The following is a 22,213-nucleotide window of genomic DNA, read 5'->3' on the forward strand; positions in this document are numbered from 1 at the left end:
TTTTCCACAATGGCCAACTGGAAAGCCCACACAAAGGCAATAGATTTCTTCTCCTTTTGCTCCCCAGCAACTGGTATTTAGCGCCATGCTACGTTTGAATATTTGAATACTCTTCCTGGAAATGGAAAAAGGGGAGGGGGGTTGCTGAACTTAAACATAAAAGGAAAGTTTGTAGCTCAGTGGCAGAGCATCTGGTTTGCATGCAGAAGGTCCCACGTTCAATACTCCACATTTCTAGACACAGCTGGGAATGTCCCCTAACTTGAAACCCTGGAGAGCCACTGCCAGTACAGAGACAATACTGAGCTAGATGGACCAGTGGTTTGTCTCAGTATAAGGCAGCTTCCTATGTTCCTAAGATGCGTGCTCATCTCTACATTTGAGGTTTGTCGTTTTTTTTCTGTTTACACTCTGTACAAAGACAGCAGTGTGAATCCATTGGCAATTGTGAAGATATATCAGTTGTCAGAATCAAGAGACTAAGTATAACTCATAATTTAATTGCTGAGATGAACAGTGGCAGGGCTTAAACCCATCTGAAAGTCAGACATCTGACCCTGAAACCTTCTCTTCTTAATGTAAGTTGATGGGGAGCCAGCTGAAGTTTTCTTTCTTTTTTTCACATGTTGCAACTTTCAGTCATTGTGAGTTTGCGGCCTATTGCCGAAATAAACACAGACACCATTCATTGGGTTAAATAATGGGCCACTTTATTAAAAAAAACAGAGTCAATTATAACCAATGAACCTGCAGAGGGACAATCCAGTGCGGGGGAATTCGGCTGATCCAGGCAAAGCCTGCTTGCAGCTATAGGGCAACCAAACCTTGCCAGAGCCTGGGGCTGCCCTGTGCCAGGCTCCAGCTCCAACCACACCCTGAAGATGTGTAGGGGGTCCAACCTGCATCACCGCCCCCCGGAGCCGTGAAACTCCGAGCGGATGAGGCACGTTGGCCCCAGAAGCGGCCCGTGTTCTGCTCCCCCGGGCCGTATAGCCCAGAGCTGCAGGCCCCCGGACCGCCAATCAACCCCAAAGGTGCCTAAAGGTGTCACCTAGCTGCCCTTTCCCTTTTAACCTTTCCCCCGCGCTTCCTTGACCAGTGACCATTAAACTCTACAGCCAAAATGGACCAATTAGCCTATTAGCCCCCACGGGCACCCGTGCTAACCCTTGACCCTCCTTTACAACCACAGTGTGGAGTAGGCAAAAGAAACCTGCCAGCAAAGCGAGGCAGGCAGGCCAAAAATTCCTAGTCGGCCCCGTAGCGACCAAATTAATCACACTGCAGCCAAGGGAGGGTTGGGCGGGTGCCGCCAGAAATTTGCAGTGAGGGTGGGCGGCTGGCGGTACGGCATTAAATGGCCGTCTGCTGCCCCGCCCCCTAGCTGCGTGCTACGTCAGCGCGCCAGCGCGCTGCGTGCACGCCCCCTCAACAAGATGGCGGCTCGGCTGCGGCCGCAAAACTCGTCCCTTCGACCGGTAAGTCCCGGGCGTGGTACGGGGGTTGCGGCCTATTGCCGAAATAAACACAGACACCATTCATTGGGTTAAATAATGGGCCACTTTATTAAAAAAACAGAGTCAATTATAACCAATGAACCTGCAGAGGGACAATCCAGTGTGGGGGAATTCAGCTGATCCAGGCGAAGCCTGCTTGCAGCTATAGGCCAACCAAACCTTGCCAGAGCCTGGGGCTGCCCTGTGCCAGGCCCCAGCTCCGGCCACACCCTGAAGATGTGTAGGGGGTCCAACCCGCATCACCGCCCCCCGGAGCCGTGAAACTCCAAGCAGATGAGGCACGTTGGCCCCAGAAGCGGCCCGTGTTCTGCTCCCCCGGGCCGTATAGCCCAGAGCTGCAGGCCCCCGGACCGCCAATCACCCCCAAAGGTGCCTAAAGGTGTCACCTAGCTGCCCTTTCCCATTTAACCTTTCCCCCGCGCTTCCTTGCCACAAAAGGGGGACAAGCCTCTGCTTAGTCTCCCCTTGCCCCACACCCGATAAGAATTCGGTGCACACGCCCCTGCAGGTCCATTAGGAAGATGTCATTGCCCACGTCCATCAAGTGCACGCCATCTGGCCTAAACAACTCCAGCCTATCTTGCTTGATCTCTGGGTGGTGTATGACAGAACCCCCTAGGCCCTTGATGGCCCTCTGAATCTGTCTATTAACCTTCTTCCGCGTCCTGTCCATTCCCCGTGGGTCATCAGCCCAATTCCACGTCCTGCGCGGCAGGATGTCAGACCATACCAAGTGCACCCCCGGCCAGCACAGAGCAATGGCCTGGAGGTCACTACATGCCTGTTCGATTAGGGCCTTGCCCTTCAACAGACCCAAATCGTTACCTCCCAGGTGGATGACCAGCACCCGGGGCACTGCCCAGTCCACAGCCGACCGGAACAAGGTGGGCAGGAGGCCATCCCAACGCATCCCCCGTCGTCCCAGCTACCGTACTGAGGCCCACTGGCTGAGCCCCAGCTGCGTTCCAATGCGGGACATCGCCGCCCTGCGGCCTGCCCAGAAAACCATGCTGTGGCCGCAGAGGAGGATGCTCACTTGTTCCGATCTTTCCCAGCGGCCTGCCAAAACGACAACATTGCCATTAGCCGGTGGCCTCATGCATCTCCGTTAGTGGTCTAACATACGTCTTATAGGCATCCGAGGACCACCTGCCCACTGCCTGCAGCTGCCCTTTGGAAAAACCCAGGTGAGCAGCGGTGGAGGCTGCCCCTATTCGGAAGGAGTGTGTCCCGAACTTGCGGGCATCCACATCTAGCCGCTGGAGTGTTGTCTTTGCCACCGACCAAAATTGGTACTTGGTAAGGGGCTGGAGGTCCCTGTGCCTGAACAGGTACCCTGGCTGCAGCCCGCGGGCTGCCAGAAAAATGCAGAGGGCCCTAACTGGGCAGAGCTCCTCCTGTTGGCATGGGGATAACACAATCAGGCGACCCTTCTGGTGTTGGTCCGTCTTTGACTGCCTGAGTCGCAGGCGGACCCCCTCTGCCTCCCAGCTGAGATCAGAAACCAGGAGGGCCCGGAGGGAGCTATCTGACTTAGAACCTGCCACCACCTCCCCTATTCGGAAGGCCCCAAAGAACAAGGTGAGGGCTGCAGCATGGTATAGCAGTGCCTCAAAATGGGAAGAACATAGCACCCTCCACTGTCACCGCAGACCCAACAGTAGCTCTGGGGAAAAGGGGGAGCGTGCATCAGGTGCGTGCGGGTGCTCACGGGACCACCCTTCCAGCATCCGGCGGACCCTAAAGTCACCGGAGTAGTCCTGAAAGCCCCGTGCTTTCCCTAGGAAGGATAGACCTGAGAGCTTACCTCTGATGGTCCTGACTGAAAGTCCCCTCCGCTTCCCTTCCACGCAGAACTCCATAAGATGCTCCACAGGGATGGGCCACTCCTGGGTGTAGCCTCTGGACTCCCTGAAGGTTGCCAGGTCCCTACCTGTCCCCTGGTAGCTGGCCAACGTGCTGGGTGCCACAGAAAGGCTTATGGCCCGTTCTGATTCGGTCCTCCAATCTCCCATAGCGCTGGGGTTACCACATCTGGCTGAGCCCTTGCCCACGGCGCCAGCTGGTGAAATCTCTCCATCTGGTTCCGTGATAGAGCATCAGCAATGCTATTATCAATACCCGGGACATGGCACGCAAGGAACTGTATATTATAGCGAAGACATTGGAGCACAAACACTCAAACCAGACGCATAACATTGGGGTTTCTAGAGGACAGGGTGTTGATGACATGCACCGTGGGGAGGTTGTCGCACCAAAAGTGGACTGAGGAATTGCCCAGTTTGTTCGGCCAAAGGTGTACGGCCACGACAATGGGGAAGAACTCCAGAAGGGTCAGGTCTCTGGTTAGGCCAGCCTGCGCCCAGTTCTGTGGCCAGCTGCCATGACACCATGAGTCATGGAAAATGACCCCAAAACCGCAGGAACCTGAGGCGTCGGAGCTCACCTGTAGCTCCGCTTCCAGCAGGAGATCCTTTCTTCATAAGGAGACCCCATTGAATTCCCGCAGGAAGGTGGACCAAACTGCCAGGTCCTCCCGGAGAGCGGCTGTAACGCGCGTGTGGTGGTGGGGGCGTGATAGGCCCGCCATGGCATCATACACGCAGCACAGGAATGAGCGCCCGGGTGCTACCACCCTGCATGCAAAGTTCATATGTCCTGCCAGCTGTTGAAGTGTGGCCAATGTCACCTTCTTCGCCCCAACCACCTCTGAGATTTTCTCCTTAAGGGCCACCAGCTTATCCAGCGGGAGTCTGCAGCATTGGGCCACTGTATCGATCTCTATGCCCAGGAAAGTGAGGGTAGTGGACGGGCCCTCGGTTTTCTCAGCCGCGAGGGGAACACCCAGTTCCCCCGCCATCCCCGCGAACTGCTCCATAAATGCCTGACAGGCGCCCGAGTCTGCAGGGCCCGCAAACAGGAAGTCGTCCAGATAGTGCACCACTGATTGCCGGCCTGCCCATCTCCTGACTGCCCACTCCAAGAAAGAACTGAAGCACTCAAAAACCGAGCATGAGATGGAGCACCCCATAGGCAATGCCCTATCCACATAGTATTTGCCTATGAAGGCAAAACCTAACAGCTCAAAATCCCATGGGTGCACAGGGAGGAGACGGAAGGCTGATTTGATGTCACACTTTCCCATGAGGGCAGCCATCCCGCAGTCCCTAACCATACGAACCGCGCAGTCGAATGACGTGTAGCGGACAGAGCAGAGGTCTGATGGGATGAAGTCATTTACTGACCCACCCTGGGGAAAGGACAGGTGGTGTATAAGGCGAAATTCGCCTGGTGCCTTCTTTGGAACAAGGCCCAGCGGGGAAACTCTGAGTGAAGGGATGGGTGGTGCCGCAAAGGGGCCCAGCACGCGGCCTGCCATGACCTCCTTTCTAATTTTCCCCCCATGACCGATTCCATGCCCGCCACTGATTTTAGGTTGCGGGACATGAAGGGGTGCCTGGGACCCAAATAGGGAATCCGGAAACCCTCTGTAAAGCCCTGTAGCAAAAAGTGGGTGTCTTGGACTCGGGGGTAACAGCAGAGCAAGCGCTGGAGTTCGGAGAGTTTAACTGGACTGGGGCCCCTTTCCTTGAGCTGCGCTAGCAGCTCCCGGTCTCCTTGCGCCAGGTGAGTCCCTGTTTCCACCTCTGAAGGGGCGGCCCCTGGGGCAGGCAGCGCAGGAATGTGGACCCCCGCATATTGCACACTCGTGTCGGAACCTGCAGGGGTTACGGCCACAGTGGCCTTGGGAGCTGAACTCCCAGCAGAGCAGGCGGGGTTGAAACCCCTGCCCCGCAGGGCCGCGGGAAGGAGCTGCTGCTGCCTGGCGGACCAGGAGGTGGCCGCTGTCTGTTCTATCCCCGGCTATGGGCTTGGAGTGTGACATAAACTGTAGCCACAGGTCTGCCTCCTTTTTGTCCCAGGGAAGGGAGGTATCAAAGGCTGCCCTCATACGAAACGCTTCGTTGTAGGCAAGCCATGCTGCCCCCTGGAACTCGGAGTAGCCCCGATATACGATATCGAGGTATTTAATCAGAATAGGGCCCCTCTGTGGCTGTTCCTGCATCACCACCCCCATGTATGTCAGAAATGCAGGCAACCAATTAGCCCAAGTGCGTTCAATGCGCCGCCTTTTGGGCTTGTCAGGTTCTGCCTCTTCACCCTTGTCCTTCTCACTCCTCACTGGTTCCCTGTACAGAAGTGAGAATAAGTCGACGTACTCCCCTTTCCAAATTTTTTCTTTTGTAGCGGGCAGCAGGTGAAAGCCCAGTGGGGCTGATGTCTCCCCGAAAGGTATAGCCCCTTCCCTCACTGAGCCCAGAGGGTCAGTGTCCTCTGCTGGGGGGGGTACCGACCAGGAGGGCTGAGCCCCCACTCCCATCCCTGCTCCGGCAGTGGCCTGCCAGACCTGCTCACAGGCCACCCCTAGGGGAGGCAGCTGTTGTGGTGTGCCATGCCCCGCCCCCATGGTGATCCCCGCTTGCCCATACCGCTCGGTTTCAGCTGGTGGGGAAAAGGGCCAGTATGGGAACCCCCACGGGGGCCAGCCCCACGGGGGCCAGCCCCACGGGGGCCAGCCCCACTGGGGCTGCCCCTGTTGTTGTGCTGCCCAGGGAGACTCACCCCCTATGTCGTCCGCTGAAGGCCCATGCATGGGCTGTGGTCCTGGGGCTGCATGCGAAGACAACGCTGTTCCTGCTTCTGCTCCGGGCACTCTTGCTGCGGCCCCACTAGGCCCTGCCTCCAGCGCGTCCAGTCGCGCTAAGACAGAAGTAATAGCCGCAGCGTTAGCCCCGCCAACTGAACGCTGCACTTTCTCCTGGGGCCGCTTGGGGGGTGGTTCCCTTGTCCTCCCCGTTGCCGGCTGGGCAGGGCCCCTCTCCAGGGCTTCTAACCTAGCCAGTATGGTGGTCCATGGTATGCCTGCCCCGTCCCCCATCCTCCGCAGCAGGGGGTGGGCGTCTACCCTCTGCCCTGGGGGCCCTTCCCTTCCCTTTTGGCCCACCTTGACCTTTTTTGGGTGGCATCCTGAGATAGCGTGTAGGGGGACGATGCCTTCTGCAGTAATGAGAGGTGGTCAGCCTGGGGATACCTAAGGGGGGACCCCGCACCCTCACTGTCCAGCTGGACCGTGTCCCCTACTCAAACCAGTCCCCTGCCCTGGGCCCCTTTATCTCACCCCCACAGTCCTGGCCCCTGGGCTGCTAAGCGACCAATGGGGTGGTGTGCAAGATGGGTCTGGGAACCACTCCCTTGCTATGGGCTGAGAACCTTCCCACAGGGGTCCCCTGGATAGTAATTTAAAGTAATTTAAAGATAGTAATTTAAAGATAGTAATTTAAAGATAAAAGAACGCGGCCACAAGGCCGCCTCACCTGAATTCCGCCGCTGCCACTAGGCCGTGCTGCCGTCGCCATCGCTGGAGGGCATCCCGGGGCCTAGGGCTCTCTCCACCGCTGGATGGCCGCTGCCGCCACACCTCCACCGCTGGATGGCCTAGGGGTCCCTCCGCTGCCCCACCGGGCCCGCCGATGCCTCCTGCAGGCCTCACCTCCGCGGCTGGATGGTCGCTGGATGGCCGCTGCCGCCACACCTCAGCCGCTGGGTGGCCTAGAGCTGTCCCCGCTGCCCCACTGGGACTGCTCCTGCAGGCCGCTCCTCCGTAGCTGGAAGGCCTCCCGAGGCCTAGGCTCACCGCTGCCTCAGCCCGGAGCCAGGGGCTCTTTGCCGCGCCGCAGCCGCGCCGCGATCGAGCCGCGCCGACCACTCCTCGCCGCCGGCCCCACACCAAGGCCTGGCCTGTAGGCCTGGAGAAGCCACGTGCGTCGGCAGGCGATCTGAGCCGCGTTGCGCCGCCGATGCAGGAGGGCCTCCCGACCGTTTAAATTTGCCGCCAGAAATTTGCAGTGAGGGTGGGCGGCTGGCGGTACAGCCTTAAATGGCCGTCTGCCACCCTGCCCCCTAGCTGCGTGCTACGTCAGCGTGCCAGCGCGCTGCGTGCACGCCCCCTCAACAAGATGGTGGCTCGGCTGCGGCCGCAAAACTCGTCCCTTCGACCGGTAAGTCCCGGGCGCGGAACGGTGGTTCTTGTAGTTGCACATTTTGGCAGCATTCTCTTAATAATTAACCAGGCTAATCTCTAGCTGCAAACCAAACCACACCAATGTATTTCTTATGGATAAGGAAAGGAAATATTGAAGACCCTAATTACCCTTTGCTGTAGAATTTTAGCCATACAAGGAGGCTGAATTCTGTAGCATTGTGAGGCAAATTGCTCTGATGGGAATGGACTTTTCACTAGCAGCTTCAAGTAAAATTCAGTTACTGAAAACTACGGATGGGGGAGAAATTTGATCAGTTCGCATTTCAAGCCAAAGCTATCAAAGTTGCACTTTCTGAAACAGTATGAGAAGTAAAATAAACCCAGCCATACTTTGAAATTTGAACTTATTTGAATTTTGCAGTGCAGTTTGCTAACCAAATTATGTTTACAAAAATGCATATATTAGGGGAAAGTGTGCATAAAAATGAACATGAGTGAAAATCACATTGAAAACAGCTTGCATAAGTGTGTACATTAACCAAAATTGGCTACAAAATGTGTTTTTAGGAGAAATTTACACTAAAAGGGTGGCAAATTTTCATGAGGCATCTTTTAAAAAAAACTCAAATTGTTGCAGGAATGTGGAGAACTGAATTTAAGATTGGAAAAATAAGAACCTGAGAGAACTGAAATTAACAGATCTTTCAATCCCTGCTGAAAACTAATAATGTAAATCTATAACTAAAGACCCTGGTAGTCCAGATCACTTCTAATCTTAAAGGAGAAAAGAGGGAAAGGGTGAGGAGGAAGGCAGTGCACTGAAATGTGCAGTAGGTGCATATATTCATTTGGTGGTGGGAAGTACAGGTTTTGCACAGAAGAACACTGTCAGCTTCTTTCTGCTCATTTAGAATTCTACCTTACATTATCCCAAATGCAAATACCAAGTTAGCTGATCTTAGGCTGAAAATCTTGGCTAGCAGAGACTTGGCCTCCAAAATAAAACATTACACACAACAGATTCTGGTCACATTATTTGGCACCAAGAACCACTGAGTTCAATGGAGTTCTTTACCACACACATACATTAACGAGTCCCCTACTCGCTTGCACACTCTCTCAGCCCCAAAATTGCCTATTGGCCTTCTTCCCTAAGATCCTTCATTATATCTCCACCCCCTTCAAGAAAAACATCCAGATACCAACTTTTCTCCCTCTTCCCCCCCCCCCAAACACACACGTTTGGGGCCTTCAAAATATGATGCTTTATGGAAGCTTCACCCTCTCAACTCTATGGGCAGATCCCTTCCCATTTGATTCATTGGCACACATACATTAAATAGCCCCCTTGCACACTCCCTCACTCCCATTGCTTTTGGCCTTCCTTCCCCAAGATCCTTCATTAGATCTCCATCTCCTCTCAACAGAAACATCCAGACTCACACCCACAGCTGGATTGAATTACATACACACTCACACACTTTCTCCCTCCATCCAACTTATTTTTTCTCTCCCTCTCCTACTGTTGGCTTTGGGAGAGAACAAAACCACACATCTCCACCTCCCTTTTGCTGCCAGGCTGGGAATTGAGATCCTTGTTAACAAAGAGACTAGCTATGCTGCTGCCCCCCCCCCCACAAATTCCTACTTCCTAGGGCTGTTGCTTGCAAAGATAAAATAGAGCAGGCAAGGGGATGAACATTGTAAGCTATACTACGCTCCTTGCTTGCTTGCTTGCTCTCATCATCATCTCCAAGTCCTTACTCCTTGGTGCCCTTCCTACCCTTGTCTTCTCCCTCAGCAGGCATCCTTATGAGCCAATCAACATGAAAGCAGAGGCGTGTGGTCTTCTCAGTGGCTGACTCACCTTCTTTCACTCTGATTGGTTCCTAAAGATGTCTGTTGAGGGAGAATTCAAGTGTGGGAAGGACACCAAGGAGTGTGGACTTGGAGATGAAGATGGACAGCAAGCAAGCAAGCAGCTCAGAGAAATTTGTTCTCAGTGGCTATTAGTTAATATGCTTCCCTTTCATGCTGATTGGCTTGTAGAGTCGTAGGACACTGGATCTATAGGGACCCGGCTAGGATCCAGCTGTAAAAGAAAGGGATGACATCCCCTTGGGCCCCCAAAGGACAACATCACTGAGAAGAGAAGGGTGTAAACTTCCCATTTCTTCCAATCAGCCTTCCCCTGGCAACAGCATGCTTCTCATCTGAGAGGTGTATTTAGCAGCATGATGGGTGCATGTGGTTATGTTTAATTCTTTCCCTCTGCCTCCCCCACATACTCCAAGTGGATTTCCATGTACCTGTGGATCAGAAATAAGTACTAAGTAATTCATCTTCAAATGCCAGCAGATTCCTAGCATATTTCGCTTGGAGGAAATGCACATTCAGTGCTATAGGGCCTGGGGTTATACTTTAAACCAATACAGTCTTAAAACTTCCCAAAGACACATTTGGTATAGAATTTTCAGTTATGTCAAACTGTTATCAAAATAGATAGTAGGTCAAAGAACTACGTAGTATGAAAGAAAATGCTGTTGCAGGATCAAAACTACAACATGTAGACAGTTACCTATTATGTCTATCCTAAATGTCAGTCCTAACTGAAGAAAATGTATAGATCATGTCTGTCAGTGAATCTGCAATAACAGCATATGGGGGTGTGGTAGAAAATGAAGGGCAAACTTCCGGGCTTGAATGATGTAGACTTTTTTGGTGGCCTGTGGAAGCAAAAAACAAGCAATACGACAAGTGACATTTGATAGCTTTCAAAAGATGTATTGAAGGCCACCAAAAAGAAATGATACTATAACCTTGACATTTGCAGATTCTAACTGAGCCTCCAGTGAGCCAAGGGCAAGGCAATATCAATCCTTCGCTCCTCAGGGACAAACCTCATTGCTTTCAAGGCACCATGTTATGTAGTTTTACCAAGCCTGACTTAAAAGCAAATCATGCCTCACATAAATATGAGAAGTTTGGTATTGTATAGAGACTTGGCTGTGTGTTTAAAATTACTGGTGTAACAAATAATAATTCTTAGTTTAACATTATTCTGCAACAGATCTCAAACCATTTTTATTGAATGATAGAGCTAGAATGGATTGAAATCCCTATTCAGAAATAGAACCCTCCACATATTATATATCATCATTCTCACTAGAGATTACTCCATACACCACAGACAGGAGCAGACAGAAATTATTTATTTATATTTAAGGCATATACCGTTTAATCACATTTAGATTAAGAGATTTAGAGACATTTAGAGATAGGGGGGTGGATGGTCAGACCACTTCCTGGTGAAGCTTAGATTTATGGCTCTGATCCTTCCCTGCAGGGGTGGTAGACAGATTAAGATAGTCCGCCCCCAGAGGATTCCTGAATGCCCTGGGGGAGTTCTCAGTAGATAGAGCAGGTGACCCTGGTGAAGCCCTTGTCATGCTGTGGAGCAGCAAGGCGCATTGAGCTCTTGACCCGGTTGCCCCTGAGTGCCCTCTCCAGCATTGTGGAGCCCGGTTTGCCCCTTGGTACACCAGTGAGCTAAGGACAATGAAACAGGCTGGACGACAGCTAGAGCGCAAGTGGTGAAAGACGTGCTATGAGGCAGATCGGGCATGAGTAAAACATCATAACCATGCCTACTGTGTGGCGGTGAGGGCGGCGAAGAAGGCTCACTTCTCTGCCTCCATCACATCCTGAAGCAGCCATCTGGTGGAGTTTTTCTGTATTGTCAGGAGTCTGTTGACATCAACTCCAGGAAATGGAGCTTTAGATCCTTCGGAAGCCCACTATGAATTGTTTGTAAGGCACTTTGAGGGTAAAGTTGCTCGTCTCCATAGCAGTCTTGATGTCCCCTCCACAACTACTGTAGTACCCAATGAAGTGTCCAGTGCAACGTCTGCTGCAACTTCTTGGGAACGGTTTCAGTTGATGAGGCTTGATGTCATAGACAATGTGGTTGCGATGATGCATCCAGCAGCGTGTCCTCTCGACCCTTGCCCTTCTTGGCTTATTAAAGCTTGCCGAGGGGGTTTCACTGAGTGGGTCCAGAGTGTGGTCAACGAATCATTGTGGGAAGGAGTGGTTCCAACCGCCTTGAAAGAGGCGGTGATCCAACTGCTCCTGAAAAAGCCCACCCTGGTCCCATTGGTTTGTGACAATTACTGACCGGTTGCAAATACCCCCTTTTTAGGGAAGGTGATTGAGAGTGTTGTGGCGCAGCAATTGCAAGTATTCTTGGATGAAACAGATTATTTTGGCCCATCCCAGTCAGGCCTGGTTATGGGACTGAATTGGCCTTGGTCACCCTGATAGATGACCTTTATTGGGAGAAGAACAGGGGGAGTGCGACCCTGTTATTCTTACTTGATCTCTTGGCGGCTTTTGATACCATTGACCATGGTATCCTTCTGGGCCGACTTGGTGAGATGGGTATCGTAGGCACTGTTTTACAGAGGTTCCAATCCTATCTCCAAGGTTGTTTTGAGAGAACAGCATTCGGCAATTGTCTTTCAGTTGTGGCAATTGTGCTGTGGGGTGCCGCAGGGTACCATCTTGTCCCCCATGCTGTTTACCATCTATATGAAGCCCTTGGGAGCAGTCATCAGGAGATTTGGGGCGAGGTGTCAGCAGTACGCTGATGATACCCAGATCTATTTCTCTGTGACATCTGAATCAGGAGAGGCTGTGCAAGCCCTTGACTGCTGCCTGGACTCGATGGTGGGCTGGATGATGGCCAATAAACTGAGTATGAATCCTAGCAAGACAGAGGCGCTGAGGGTTGGTGGTTCCCGAGTTCAGTTGATTGGCCAGTTGTCTGCTTTGGATCGGGTCGTACTCCCTCTGAAAGAGCAGATCTGTAGTCTGGGGGTACTCCTAGATCCATCCTTGTTGCTAGTGGCCCAGGTGACCTCCGTGACTAGGAGAGCCTTTTACCAGCTTTGGCTGATAAGACAGCTGCGGTCGTTTCTGGACTGGGATAGCCTGACCACTGTTGTCCACACACTGGTAACCTCCAGTCTGGATTACTGTAATGCAATCTATGTGGGTCTGCCCTTGAGGTTGGTGCAGAAGCTGCAGCTGGTGCAAAATGCAGCAGCAAGACTGGTCACTGGTTCAGGGTATTGTCAACATGTCACCCTGCTGCTGAAAGAATTGCACTGGCTGCCCATTTACTACTGGGCCAAGTTCAAGGTTCTAGTTTTGGTGTACAAAACCCTATACAGCTTGGGACCAGGACACCTGAAAGACTGTCTTACCCCTTATATACCCAGTTGATCACTGCACTCTGCAGGTGAGGGCCTCCTGCAGATACCATCTTATCAGGGGGTCCGTTCTGCACAACATAGGAAATGGACCTTTAGTGTGGCGGCACCTACCATGTGGAACTTCCTATCCTTAAATATTAGGCAGGTGCTATCTCTGTTATCTTTTTGGAGCCTATTGAAGACCTTCTTCTTTCAACAAGCCTTTTAAGTTGAAACCGTATCCCAGTCTGGTTCTGTGTTGGAATTGCTTTTTAATATGTTTTTAAACCTTTTTTAAAAAACATTTTTAACCTTTTTTTTAAATATGTCTTCAAAACTTTTTTAAAAAATGTTTTTAAAGCTGTTTTGTTTCAGTGAATTTTAAGGTCTGTTTTTATGATGTTTTAAAGTGTTTTTATTGCTTTTGTTTGCTGCCCAGGGCTCTCGCTGGGAGGAAGGCCGGGTTATGAATCAAAATATTAATAAATAAATAAACATGGACCGTTTATAAACATCACTCCCAACTTCTTGAAAGATACCACCAATGCTGCCTCCAGAAAATTCTGCAAATTACTTGGGAAGATGGACTAATGTTAGTGTTTTGGAAGAAGCAAAGACTCCCAAGTGTTGAAACAATTGTTGTAAACTGCCCAAAGAGCTTTGGCTATGGGGCGGTATACAAATGCAATAAACAAACAAACAAACATCAACTTTGCTGGACTGGCCATGTTGTTCAAATGCCTGATGACCATCTTCCAAAGCAGCTACTTTACTCCCAACTTAAGGATGGAAAAAAGAAGAGATGTTCTTAAAGCTAATCTAAAAAAAATAACATGAGCATCAAGAAATGGGAAGCTTTGGCCCATGAGCACCGCAATTCGAGGTCGGCTATTATCAAAGGTGCTATGGACTTTGAAGAACCACGAGTACAGGGTGAAAGGGACAAATGAGCTAAGTGGAAGGCATGTCAAGAAAATCCTCATCACAACTGCCTTCCATCTGGAAACCTCTGTCATCACTGTGGGAGGATGTGTGGATCTTGAAGTGGCCTCCACAGTCACTTACGAACCCACCATTAAAGACCTTATCTTGGAAGACAATCTTACTCGGCCATGACTGATCGCCAATGAAAATGAATGACTAGCAGAAACTAGTAATGATTTGAAATGAATCCTGTTGAAAGTTAAAGCAGAAAGCACAAAAGCAGGACTACAGCTGAATGTCTAGAAGACTAAAGTAACAATAACAGAAGTTTTATGTAACTTTAAAGTTGACAATGAGGACATTGAACTTGTCAAGGATTATCAATACCTTGGCACAGTCATTAATCAAAATGGAGACAATAGTCAAGAAATTAGAAGAAGGCTAGGACTGGGGAGGGCAGCTATGAGAGAACTAGGAAAGGTCCTCAAGTGCAAAGATTTATCACTGAACACTAAAGTCAGGATCATTCAGACCATGGTATTACCGATCTCTATGCATGGATGTAAAAGGTGGACAGAGAAAAAAGTGGATAAGAGAAAAATCAACTCATTTGAAATGTGGTGTTGGAGGAGAGCTTTGCGAAAAAGACAAATAATTGTGTGTTAGAACAAATTAAACCAGAACTATCACTAGAAGCTAAAATGATGAAACTGAGGTTATCATACTTTGGATGTATAATGAGAAGACATGATTCACTAGAAAAGACAATAATGCTGGGAAAAACGGAAGGGAGTAGAAAAAGAGGAAGACCAAACAAGAGATGGATTGATTCCATAAAGGAAGCCACAGACCTGAACTTATAAGGGTCTGAACAGGGTGGTTTATAACAGATGCTCTTGGAGGTTGATGATTCATAGAGTTGCCATAAGTTGAAATTGACTTGAAGGCACATAACAACAACAAAGTACAGCATAATAACTAATTCACTGAATCAGGAAGCACCTGGTTCAAATGCTGGCTTTGTCTTGAACTTTTGCTTTTGCCTTAGGCAAGTCACTTTCTCTCAGCCTCCTCATTTGCAAATATGGGTAAGTGCTTACCTTACAGGGGTTTTGTAAGGATTACAGCTAGATAATGCACATGAAGCACTTTTAACATTTGAAAGCACAGTACAAATGTGTTGTTAAAATAATTTAGCTTATTCTTATTCAACAGAGTGTGGATGAATTCAGTGCCTGTATTTGTTTCTTCTAAGTTGTCCATCCCCCATCCATATAACCCATAATACCACAAGTCTCAACCTGAGACTAATTCGAAATGGGAAAAATAATGATGATAAATTATCAGCCAAATTTTTTCTTATAGTAATATTTAATTATCTTCTCTATTATGAGCATATATGTTTAAATTATGTCACACACACCCAAGACATAGTACAAAATGGGTTTCCTTTCAGTAGATACTTGTACACTAATGGGGTAGTCACATGTTACTCTGTATCTGGGCACATGCTCCCTGTACCTGGGTTTAGCTGCTCTTGAGAAAGAATCTATACATAGTGATTTGAAAAATAACAATGTGTACCGTATGCTCTGTTCTAGCAGCAGTAGCTGCTGCCAATCAGAAATGAAGTCAAGGAAACATCAGTTGTTGGAGCCACGGAGCAGGAAAGAAGAATAAGTCTAAAATGGAGGCAAGGGCAAGAAAGTGGGAAAGAAAACCAGCCTGAAGCAGAACTTCTGATTGCTGGGAAGAGAGGAGGTTAAAAAAAAGGGGAGGTGAGATTTGGAGGACTTCAAACTGCAATTTTTTTTTTAAAAAAAAAAGTCTACTCAGAAGCAAGTCCCATTGAGTTTAGCGGGGTTTACTCCCAGGTAAGTGGAGTTAGAAGTGCCTAAAAATGTGAGAGACTGTCAGGGAAGCTACAGCCAGGAATGGACTGTCTAAATTTTTAATTCTAGAAAAATTACTTTGTTTTACAAACTTAAATGGAGTTCAAACATCTTGTGGTCTCAGACAAGTGAAAATTATTGTCCTGAGAAAAGGCAAAAGGAGGCAGGGAAGCACAAACCTGGGGGGGGGGGAAGAGATTCTGAGGGCTCACACTAAAAATGTCCACTCAGAAATGAGTTCTACTTCCTTCAATGGGGTTTACTCACAGGTAAGTCGAGTTAGGATTGGCTAGTAAAAGAGTGGTTTCTTTCAGGGAAGCTAGAGTTAGGCATGGATTGTCTAAATTGTTAGTTTTTTTTTTTTTAAGTTAAGTTTGGTTTACATTCACAGTGCAATCCTAACCATACCTACTCTAACATAAATCCCATTCAGTTCAGTGGGACTTACTCCCAGGTAAGAAGGGTTAGGATTCCAGCCCCGCAGAAGGAACAGTTTGGGGGGGCAGAGAAAGGGAGGGGATTTTTTCTATGTGTCTACTCACAGTACAATCCTAGCCATGTTTACTCAGAAGTAAGTCCCACTGAGCTCAATGGGACTTATTCCCAGGTAAGTGGGGTTGGGACAGGATTGCAGCATCACTTTGTGGAGAATGTAGGAAGAGGTGAAAGGACAACAAGGAAGTAACAAAGGGAGAAAAGCAGGGAGGGGGCTAAGACTCTGAAGTAGAGCTTGTGTGGCCCCTGTGGGCTCAGACAAGTGAAAATTGCTATCTTGAATCTAGTAAATCTAGTAAAGAGGGTGGGGAGAAAGACTAGGAATCTGAAGTTACAGTGAAATCCTAACCATGTTTATTCAGAAGTAAGTTCCACTGTTTAATGGGGCTTACTCCTGAAGTGAAAGTGAACACAGAATTGCAATCTTTAACATCTAAATTCTGTTCTTTCATTTAAATACTAAGTGATTTATCAATAAATATTATAAAATGTATAATAAGTCTGTTAAATGTTCAATGTGTCATCAAGCAACTCTTGTTGCTTGCTACAGGTACTCTTCGGGATTGTGCCACAAATAGATTCCAAAAAGTCTGCTTTAAACTTGCTTCAAACCCTTGTGGCATGTAATGAATAATTTCAGTCACAACTGCAATAATAAAATAACTTAATGGCTAGGTAACACACTGCTCAGAAATGATAGGGTAGAAACTTTGGGTAATAGTTATCCCTCATGTCTTGACATAATTCCAAGCAGGTTTACTCAAAAGTAAATTTCACTGTTCAATGGAGCTTACTCTCCAGTGCTCTCAGTCTTATCACTGCACTGCACTGGCTTTTGCAGAACCTGCACACTACAGTACCTCTATAAATCACAATATAAATTACCCATTATACTCTTCTTCCTTGGTCTTTTAACACCTATTGAAATCAATGGTAATGTAAATTATATTGTGTACTTTATATTTCCTCCTAAAGGTCAAGAGAGATAAATATAGCAAGTACTCTTCCAATAATTTGAGGGCATAGGTCAGCAGTGACACTTGGAGGGGGCAGAATGGCATTGGCACTAAGATGGCAAGGTTGGGGGTACTTTGGTGGAAGGCAGCAGCAGCCTGCAGATGTGTGCCCACCTGCTGCAGGTTGACAATGATACTAAACCTGAACATGTAGGCACCTTGACCCATCCCCATTCAGTGAGTGGCAGTGCTGCCATCACCGGGGGAGCACTGCTGTTGCTGAGTCTGGGATCTACCCTGTGTTGTATTAGAATCCCAAGAGCCACCAACTACAGCCAGCTGCAAAAGACATACGTCTAGTATGAAAGAACATGGTGTCTCTGAGAAGTTGCTGAGCACAGGGTTATCAGAACTGAGATGAGCTCACAGTCTTTCCACATAAAGATCTATTCTTAGTTTCAACAAGTATTCTTAATTTCAGTTGTCAAATTTCCAAATGGGTGTGTGTCTTTTTTTTGTTGTTGTTGCTATGGTTAAACAACTGGAAGCCAGAAGCAATTGCCAACTGACTACAAATCTCCCAGGGATCTATCAATAGATTACAGTCTATCTTCTGGTCACTCATGCACTAAATCATTTATATGGACATAGGTCTACCTTACATGGTTCAAAGGAGTGCTTGCAAGAATGAAACCACAATAGTAGAGATAAGACTCTTCAAAACATTGCCAAAGAAGGCATTCTCAAAAAAGCAATGTCAACTTTCTACTGTGTGCCCAGAAACTGAGAAGAAAACAGTTGTGGATTTACTCATCTGTGTAGCTCTCACCTTCTGCACCAAGCGTCATGCATCAAAATTAGACACACCTGATGGTCAAACATATGATAATGGCTGCCTCCATTAGAAACTGCTGCCAGAAGAAGCTGCATCACATGGTTTTATGGTAACACAAACCTGCCTTACAGGGTTGTAATATTCTAGATCAGGATGGTTAGACTTCAGGTTTTTTATATTGGTTTTATTATTATTACTATTACAAAAAAACCAAGATCCACCACCAGAGCAAGCCACAAAATATATTCACTTAGAACTAAATAATTCTTAGTCCAGCGATTTGTTTTGAGTTCCAGAATTGAATTGAGCTCACAGTATTTCCATACAAAAATCCACTCCTGATTACCAACCCCCAGCTTTCTTCTTTTCAGCATTATAATAGGGGTGGTGGTGGTCATTTTCTTGTTTTCATTGTGAAACAGTTAGGAATCTGAAATCCTCACTGATCTTCTGCAAGTCACTCTGAGATATGCCAATATATTTTGATCTACTTGCGGCCCGCCCTACCTTTAAAGTGCTATTCAAAAGCTAAACATTATGGTATAGATCATAAAAAGAGATACTGATGATCACTTCGTGATACTGAGCTGCAAACATTTCCACTGAAAAACCATAAAAACTGCAGCCCAGAACTTTCCTATTTCCCAAATACCAGGAAAGGCTTTCCAGGGAACAGAGTATGTTTCAGTGCGAGCAGCAGGCTGGAAAGCGCAACTGATAAATAATCTTCCCCACTTTTCTATTTTGAGTGAACTTCTGTGTATTAAAACACATGATCTCCTCAAGAAAAAATCAGGTGTACCATGTTAGAAGAACCATTTTAGTTCATACTCTTAAGTAGCTTGTTTTTGTTGCAGCCCCCTCCTCCTCAAAATATTTTAATATATAAACATTCAATATGTTTAGGTCTGCACTTACACAGATTTATCTATGAGTAAGTCCAACTTAACTCTATAGGTCTTACATCTCAGTAGACATGTATAGGAGTGTTCCATGAATGCCTGCATTAAAGAAAACCATACATACTTTAAGAATAACAGGCAATGAAAAATGCAATATTTTAATAGCTATAAATATGATAGTTACAGAAGTTGGTATCTTCTTTTTAAAAGTTGGTATTTTGATTTTAAAAATGTAAGAATCTGCAGGAAAAATGAAAAGAGTAAAACTACATTCCCCTTTCTGCCAAAACTCTTTCTTTTGAATGAAAGCCTTGACAGGAAACAGTTTCAGGAAGTATAACAGACACTGTACACCTTGCTCTGTTGCCAGTAAAAGGGAATTGCTTCATTGGCACATTTAATATGTGTCATTGAAGCCATTTTCTTCTCCTGGCAGCAAATGTGTATATAATGGAGACTGTATACTCGTTGAATGTTACATATGAATAACTTATGTGTCCAGGAGCATAGACTGCACACCCATTTAATGTTACATGTGAATAACTGTACGAGTGTACAGCCCAACTACTTGTGTACCCGGGTACACAGACTGTACATTTGTTGAATGTAATGTGTGAACAGGGCCTAAGGTAGAAGGAAAATGGATTTTCCCCTCACTGATGCTCTGAATGGTTGACTCTGAAAGCCTTGCAACATGCTGTAACTGCCTCTAGTAGACAAGTGACAGTACTTACTATATAGAAGTTATTAATTTAAAACAGCCTGGATTCTGGTCATTTATATCCATTATAACACACTGAAGTACCAAACGGCATATTCAGTTTAATTAAGGGCAGACTTCATGATGTGTATATTTAAGCTCTAGAGATTTCATTTCAGGAGGAACAGAGAACAAGAGAAAGAACTTGGGGAGGATAACCATTAATGTGAAATAATTCATTAGCATGCATATTTGGACAGTATGCTGCTTAACAAAGATCATTGCCCAGCCCACATTATTAAAGAAGCTGAAGCAATCCAGTTCAGTTCCTCATGGGAGAAAACTTCAATATATTAAGAAAACTTCAATATATTCGCTATGACTCCAAGGTCTCATTCCTGGTCAGTCACCAGTTCAGACCCCATGAGCACCCATGAGCATATATGTGAAATTAAATTTGTTTGGGTTTTTTTTGCCCTGACATGAATCACTTTACACTTGTTTACATTGTATTGCATTTGCCATGTTACCACTCATTCACTCGGTTTGGAGAGGTCCTTTTGGAACTCTTTGCAATCCTTTTTTGTTTGAACAATTTGGTATCATCAGCAAACTTGGCCAACTCACTTCTCACCCAAACTCTAAATAGTTAATGAACAAGCTAAAAAGCAAAGGTCCTAATATCAATTCTTGGGGGATTCCACTTTCTACATCCCTCCATTGGAAGAACTGCCCATTTACTCCTACTCTCTGCTTCCTGTTTCCTAGCCAGTTCTGGATCCACAAAAAGACCTCTCCTCTTATTCCATGACTGTTAAGCTAACTCAGTCATCTTTGGTGACACACCTTGTCGAAAGCTTTTTGAAAGTCCAAGTACACTATGTCGACCAGATCACCTCTATCTATATATGCTTGTTAACACTCTCAAAGTATTCTAATAGATTACTGAGGCAGGACTTACCCTTGCAGTAGCCATGCTGGTTCTGCTTCAGCAAGGCTCATTCTTCTATATGCTTGATTATTTTATCTATAACAATACTTTCCACTAGTTTTCCTGGGACAGATGTTAAGCTAACAGACCTGTAATTTCCAGGATCCCCCTGGATCCCTTATTAAAGATTGGCATTACGCTGGTCACTGTCCAGTTCTAAGATATGAAGGTGGATCTGAGGGACACGTTACATGTTTTTGTCAGGCAGTCAGCAATTTCCCATTTGAGTTCTTTGAGAACTTTGGGGTGGATGCCATCCAGACCCAGCAATTTGTCAGTTTTTCTAAAAGGCCTAGAACATCTCTCGTCACCACTATCTGCCTCAGTCTCCCTTCCTGCAAAAGTTAGTTCAGGCACAGGCATCTGCCCTACATCTTCCACTGTGAAGACATGAGAAGAATTCATTCATCTTCTCTGCAGTCTCTTTATCCTCCTTTAGCACACTTTTGACTCCTGAGTCTCAGACCCCAAAGTTCCCAATTTAAGTCCTGGATCCTCTGACAAAAAGAGATTGACCTTACCTGTAATCATTTGCTTTTCAAGAGCAGCCACACTCAGAGAAACAGCAATGCCAGAAGTGATTCTAATCTAAGATGGCAGTAGAGGCAACAGCTATGGGCGATGGAGCCCCACCACCAATGGCTTTTATGGGGTAATTCCCCCTCGGCCGGAGGATACAACACACGGTAATGCATGGGAAATACGGGGGAGCCTCCCTCCCTTCTTTCTATGCTTCCTCCCTTGTATTTCACCTGGACCTGGATGCCAGCTGTCAGTATGACCCAGGAACGCGACTTGATACTCCACCTATGCCAGGCTGCCGCCACCGCCTCTCGCGGTGGAGAGCGCCAAGCCGGGCTGGAGCTGGAGATGGGCTGCGGCCTTTCGGTGGGCCTGGTGCTGCGGCCTGTCCTCAGGAGACGCCGCTTTGTTGTGATGATCTTTCTGCAGCTTCTGAGGGCCTGGAAGCACCCCTGCAGCTGCCGCCGTCCTACCATCTGGCCTTTGTCCACTTTGCCTTGATATCGGCTGCGCTTACTCCCTGGCTCCTTCGCCTCGGCTTCTTTGAGAAGAACTTCCCTGTTAGTTTCGACTTTGAGGGGCCTGTTTATCCTGCCCTTCTCCCTGTTGGAGCTGCTGGACATTAAGATCAAGAGGAGATGCCGCTTTTGATCTTGCAAACGGACGATCACCCACACTGGTTTCTATGCCAGGGTGGGAAGACTTACACCAGGAGCTTCCATCTGAAATTACACCTTTCGGACTATGCAGGCAAGAAGCCCTATTATTGAAACTCAGTTGCCTCTACCTTATTGTTTAGTTTTTACTGTTTAGCCCTTTGATGTTCTGATGTTTTATATGTTTTTGCTTTGTACATCGCTCAGAGTGGCTGGGTAACTAATAAATTGAATAAATAAACAAATAAGACTGCTATTTCTACAAGCTCATACTGCATGACACGGGGAAAGAGCTATTAACATTTTTCCCGTTCTTTGAGGCTTGGGACAGGTGGCAACCCTGATGTTCAGGAGGTATTTCAGCACTTTTGAGAGCACAGACTGACAGGTCTCTGGTTGGCTGTCTGCTGCTATTTGTTGCTTGGCAGCATCACCAGGTTCCATCATGACCTGAAATTAGTTTTCTCACAACAAGCAAAAAAATGCAGGGCAGAGAGCCATATGACCTGTAATACCCAAGGAGGG

General features: G+C 47.5%; 1 protein-coding gene across 2 annotated transcripts in view; it reads right to left on the minus strand.

Moving 5' to 3' along the window:
* The window catches only part of CACNA2D2 (calcium voltage-gated channel auxiliary subunit alpha2delta 2), a 1,044,533-nt gene that overhangs the window by 666,406 nt on the left and 355,914 nt on the right, over nt 1-22,213 (minus strand). The gene's annotated exons all lie outside the window — the stretch shown is intronic.

The sequence above is a fragment of the Rhineura floridana genome, chromosome 3, assembly GCF_030035675.1.
Source record: "Rhineura floridana isolate rRhiFlo1 chromosome 3, rRhiFlo1.hap2, whole genome shotgun sequence".
Classification (NCBI taxonomy): domain Eukaryota; kingdom Metazoa; phylum Chordata; class Lepidosauria; order Squamata; family Rhineuridae; genus Rhineura; species Rhineura floridana.